The following is a 6,416-nucleotide window of genomic DNA, read 5'->3' as shown; positions in this document are numbered from 1 at the left end:
ATTATGACCTGTATTTCACCTGAGTTTACCTGTCCAAAAAATGCGCGCAACTGTTAGCAAAAGCTGCGCGCAACTGTTAGCAAAAGCTGCGCGCAAATGTAATGGTAATGCGCGCAAACGTAATGCACCGAAAAAAAAAACTATCAGACTTGCTTTTCATGCATGACTGATTAAAACTTGTAACATAATACAGCATTTTTCCTATAAAGTTTTACATAATAATCTGCTTAATATTTCTGTTTCTGAGAAACCATGACCATGGTTTAATACAAAGATTGCTATGTTAATTCATTAAAAAGAATCATGACGTACTTTGTTCTTGCAACTTCATGTAGATAGGCGGAGCTTGGACTATGGTATAATCTGATATTTTTTTTTTATGTTAAACCCTGATTTGAACTCCGCCTCTTTTTTATGCCTCAATGTGATGACAGTTTAATGAATGCATGACGACAAGGATTTCGTTTGTTTTACAAATAGGATTTCTACTTTCTGGGAACTCCGTCTTAGCCCGTGTTTCATAAAAAAAAAAAACAACAGAGAAGGCATCATGTTCATGATTTTACTGCAGTCAGCGGATTCTTAGAGTTTTTATATAGAAATTACGTTGAGTCCCCTTGTGCACACCTGTATCCCCCTATTTCATAAAGTTTTATATAGAAATAGCACTGTGTCCAGATGTGTCCACCTGTAGCCAGCAGATATTATATGTTTTAGAAATAACGTTGTGTCCACTTGTGTCCGCCTGTATCTCCCTGTTTCATAAAGTTTTTATATAGAAATAGCACTGTTTCCAGCTGTGTCCACCTGTAGCCAGCAGATTTTATAAGTTTTATATAGAAATTGCGTTGTGTCCACTTGTGTCAGCCTGTATCCCCCTATTTCATAAAGTTTTATATAGAAATAACGTTATGTCCACTTGTATCCGCCTGTATCCCCTCATTTCTAGAAGTTTTATATAGAAATAACGTTGTGTCCACTCGCGTCCGCCTGTAGCCCCCCAGTTCTAGAAGTTTTATATAGGAATAGTACTGTGTCCAGCTGTGTCCACCTGTAGCCAGCAGATTTTATAAGTTTTATATAGAAATTGCGTTGTGTCCACTTGTGTCCGCCTGTAGCCCCCCAAATTCAGAAGTTCTATATTGAAATAGCACTGTGTCCAGCTGTGTCCACCTGTAGCCAGCAGATTTTATAAGTTTTATATAGAAATTGCGTTGTGTCCACTTGTGTCCGCCTGTATCCCCTCATTTCTAGAAGTTTTATATAGTAATAACACTGTGTCCAGCTGTGTCCACCTGTAGCCAGCAGATTTTAAAAGTTTTATATAGAAATTGCGTTGTGTCCACTTGTGTCCGCCTGTAGCCCCCCATATTCAGAAGTTTTATATTGAAATAGCACTGTGTCAAGCTGTGTCCACCTGTAGCCAGCAGATTTTATAACTTTTATAAAGAAATTGCGTTGTGTCCACTTGTGTCCGCCTGTATCCCCTCATTTCTAGAAGTTTTATATAGTAATAGCACTGAGTCCAGGTGTGTCCACCTGTAGCCAGCAGATTTTATAAGTTTTATATAGAAATTGCGTTGTGTCCACTTGTGTCCGCCTGTATCCCCTCATTTCTAGAAGTTTTATATAGAAATAGCACTGTGTCCAGCTGTGTCCACCTGTAGCCAGCAGATTTTATAAGTTTTATATAGAAATTGCGTTGTGTCCACTTGTGTCCGCCTGTATCCCCTCATTTCTAGAAGTTTTATATAGTAATAGCACTGTGTCCAGCTGTGTCCACCTGTAGCCAGCAGATTTTAAAAGTTTTATATAGAAATTGCGTTGTGTCCACTTGTGTCCGCCTGTAGCCCCCATATTCAGAAGTTTTATATTGAAATAGCACTGTGTCCGGCTGTGTCCACCTGTAGCCAGCAGATTTTATAAGTTTTATATAGAAATTGCGTTGTGTCCACTTGTGTCCGCCTGTATCCCCTCATTTCTAGAAGTTTTATATAGTAATAGCACTGTGTCCAGCTGTGTCCACCTGTAGCCAGCAGATTTTAAAAGTTTTATATAGAAATTGCGTTGTGTCCACTTGTGTCCGCCTGTAGCCCCCATATTCAGAAGTTTTATATTGAAATAGCACTGTGTCCGGCTGTGTCCAGCTGTAGCCAGCAGATTTTATAAGTTTTATATAGAAATTGCGTTGTGTCCACTTGTGTCCGCCTGTATCCCCTCATTTCTAGAAGTTTTATATAGTAATAGCACTGTGTCCAGCTGTGTCCACCTGTAGCCAGCAGATTTTATAAGTTTTATATAGAAATAACGTTGTGTCCAGTTGTGTCCGCCTGTAGCCCCATATTCAGAAGTTTTATATTGAAATAGCACTGTGTCCAGCGGTGTCCACCTGTAGCCAGCAGATTTTATAAGTTTTATATAGAAATTGCGTTGTGTCCACTTGTGTCCGCCTGTATCCCCTCATTTCTAGAAGTTTTATATAGTAATAGCACCGTGTCCAGCTGTGTCCACCTGTAGCCAGCAGATTTTATAAGTTTTATAAAGAAATTGGGTTGTGTCCACTTGTGTCCGCCTGTATCCCCTCATTTCTAGAAGTTTTATATAGAAATAGCACTGTGTCCAGCTGTGTCCACCTAGATTTTATAAGTTTTATATAGAAATTGCGTTGTGTCCACGTGTGTCCGCCTGTATCCCCTTATTTCTAGAAGTTTTATATAGTAATAGCACTGTGTCCAGCTGTGTCCACCTGTAGCCAGCAGATTTTAAAAGTTTTATATAGAAATTGCGTTGTGTCCACTTGTGTCCGCCTGTAGCCCCCATATTCAGAAGTTTTATATTGAAATAGCACTGTGTCCGGCTGTGTCCACCTGTAGCCAGCAGATTTTATAAGTTTTATATAGAAATTGCGTTGTGTCCACTTGTGTCCGCCTGTATCCCCTCATTTCTAGAAGTTTTATATAGTAATAGCACTGTGTCCAGCTGTGTCCACCTGTAGCCAGCAGATTTTATAAGTTTTATATAGAAATAACGTTGTGTCCAGTTGTGTCCGCCTGTAGCCCCATATTCAGAAGTTTTATATTGAAATAGCACTGTGTCCAGCTGTGTCCACCTGTAGCCAGCAGATTTTATAAGTTTTATATAGAAATTGCGTTGTGTCCACTTGTGTCCGCCTGTATCCCCTTATTTCTAGAAGTTTTATATAGTAATAGCACTGTGTCCAGCTGTGTCCACCTGTAGCCAGCAGATTTTATAAGTTTTATATAGAAATTGCGTTGTGTTCACTTGTGTCCGCCTGTATCCCCTCATTTCTAGAAGTTTTATATAGTAATATCACTGTGTCCAGCTGTGTCCACCTGTAGCCAGCAGATTTTATAAGTTTTATAAAGAAATTGCGTTGTGTCCACTTGTGTCCGCCTGTATCCCCTCATTTCTAGAAGTTTTATATAGTAATAGCACTGTGTCCAGCTGTGTCCACCTGTAGCCAGCAGATTTTATAAGTTTTATATAGAAATTGCGTTGTGTCCACTTGTGTCCGCCTGTATCCCCTCATTTCTAGAAGTTTTATATAGTAATAGCACTGTGTCCAGCTGTGTCCACCTGTAGCCAGCAGATTTTATAAGTTTTATATAGAAATTGCGTTGTGTCCACTTGTGTCCGCCTGTAGCCCCCCATATTCAGAAGTTTTATATTGAAATAGCACTGTGTCCAGCTGTGTCCACCTGTAGCCAGCAGATTTTATAAGTTTAATATAGAAATTGCGTTGTGTCCACTTGTGTCCGCCTGTATCCCCTCATTTCTAGAAGTTTTATATAGTAATAGCACTGTGTCCAGCTGTGTCCACCGGTAGCCAGCAGATTTTAAAAGTTTTATATAGAAATTGCGTTGTGTCCACTTGTGTCCGCCTGTAGCCCCCATATTCAGAAGTTTTATATTGAAATAGCACTGTGTCCGGCTGTGTCCACCTGTAGCCAGCAGATTTTATAAGTTTTATATAGAAATTGCGTTGTGTCCACTTGTGTCCGCCTGTATCCCCTCATTTCTAGAAGTTTTATATAGTAATAGCACTGTGTCCAGCTGTGTCCACCTGTAGCCAGCAGATTTTATAAGTTTTATATAGAAATAACGTTGTGTCCAGTTGTGTCCGCCTGTAGCCCCATATTCAGAAGTTTTATATTGAAATAGCACTGTGTCCAGCTGTGTCCACCTGTAGCCAGCAGATTTTATAAGTTTTATATAGAAATTGCGTTGTGTCCACTTGTGTCCGCCTGTATCCCCTCATTTCTAGAAGTTTTCTATAGTAATAGCACCGTGTCCAGCTGTGTCCACCTGTAGCCAGCAGATTTTATAAGTTTTATAAAGAAATTGCGTTGTGTCCACTTGTGTCCACCTGTATCCCCTCATTTCTAGAAGTTTTATATAGAAATAGCACTGTGTCCAGCTGTGTCCACCTAGATTTTATAAATTTTATATAGAAATTGCGTTGTGTCCACGTGTGTCCGCCTGTATCCCCTTATTTCCAGAAGTTTTATATAGTAATAGCACTGTGTCCAGCTGTGTCCACCTGTAGCCAGCAGATTTTATAAGTTTTATATAGAAATTGCGTTGTGTTCACTTGTGTCCGCCTGTATCCCCTCATTTCTAGAAGTTTTATATAGAAATAGCACTGTGTCCAGCTGTGTCCACCTGTAGCCAGCAGATTTTAAAAGTTTTATATAGAAATTGCGTTGTGTCCACTTGTGTCCGCCTGTATCCCCTCATTTCTAGAAGTTTTATATAGTAATAGCACTGTGTCCAGCTGTGTCCACCTGTAGCCAGCAGATTTTAAAAGTTTTATATAGAAATTGCGTTGTGTCCACTTGTGTCCGCCTGTAGCCCCCATATTCAGAAGTTTTATATTGAAATAGCACTGTGTCCGGCTGTGTCCACCTGTAGCCAGCAGATTTTATAAGTTTTATATAGAAATTGCGTTGTGTCCACTTGTGTCCGCCTGTATCCCCTCATTTCTAGAAGTTTTATATAGTAATAGCACTGTGTCCAGCTGTGTCCACCTGTAGCCAGCAGATTTTATAAGTTTTATATAGAAATAACGTTGTGTCCAGTTGTGTCCGCCTGTAGCCCCATATTCAGAAGTTTTATATTGAAATAGCACTGTGTCCAGCTGTGTCCACCTGTAGCCAGCAGATTTTATAAGTTTTATATAGAAATTGCGTTGTGTCCACTTGTGTCCGCCTGTATCCCCTCATTTCTAGAAGTTTTATATAGTAATAGCACCGTGTCCAGCTGTGTCCACCTGTAGCCAGCAGATTTTATAAGTTTTATAAAGAAATTGCGTTGTGTCCACTTGTGTCCGCCTGTATCCCCTCATTTCTAGAAGTTTTATATAGAAATAGCACTGTGTCCAGCTGTGTCCACCTAGATTTTATAAGTTTTATATAGAAATTGCGTTGTGTCCACGTGTGTCCGCCTGTATCCCCTTATTTCTAGAAGTTTTATATAGTAATAGCACTGTGTCCAGCTGTGTCCACCTGTAGCCAGCAGATTTTATAAGTTTTATATAGAAATTGCGTTGTGTTCACTTGTGTCCGCCTGTATCCCCTCATTTCTAGAAGTTTTATATAGTAATATCACTGTGTCCAGCTGTGTCCACCTGTAGCCAGCAGATTTTATAAGTTTTATAAAGAAATTGCGTTGTGTCCACTTGTGTCCGCCTGTATCCCCTCATTTCTAGAAGTTTTATATAGTAATAGCACTGTGTCCAGCTGTGTCCACCTGTAGCCAGCAGATTTTATAAGTTTTATATAGAAATTGCGTTGTGTCCACTTGTGTCCGCCTGTATCCCCTCATTTCTAGAAGTTTTATATAGTAATAGCACTGTGTCCAGCTATGTCCACCTGTAGCCAGCAGATTTTATAAGTTTTATATAGAAATTGCGTTGTGTCCACTTGTGTCCGCCTGTAGCCCCCCATATTCAGAAGTTTTATATTGAAATAGCACTGTGTCCAGCTGTGTCCACCTGTAGCCAGCAGATTTTATAAGTTTTATATAGAAATTGCGTTGTGTCCACTTGTGTCCGCCTGTATCCCCTCATTTCTAGAAGTTTTATATAGTAATAGCACTGTGTCCAGCTGTGTCCACCTGTAGCCAGCAGATTTTATAAGTTTTATATAGAAATAACGTTGTGTCCACTTGTGTCCGTCTGTAGTCAGTATTTTTTAAATTTTTTATATAGAAGTAACGTTGTGTCCAGGTGTGTCCGCCTAAATCACAAGTTTTATATAACACTGTGCTACTGTAACCACTATAATAGACATTGATTGCTTATCTGTTTATATAGTTATATACATACGTGTCCATGTATCCCCGGACACAAAATGCATGCTAACTATATTTTGCACCGAAAATAGGACATATCTATA

The sequence above is a fragment of the Mytilus galloprovincialis genome, chromosome 3 (genome assembly GCF_965363235.1).
Source record: "Mytilus galloprovincialis chromosome 3, xbMytGall1.hap1.1, whole genome shotgun sequence".
Classification (NCBI taxonomy): Eukaryota; Metazoa; Mollusca; class Bivalvia; order Mytilida; family Mytilidae; genus Mytilus; species Mytilus galloprovincialis.
This window is presented reverse-complemented; position numbering follows the sequence as displayed.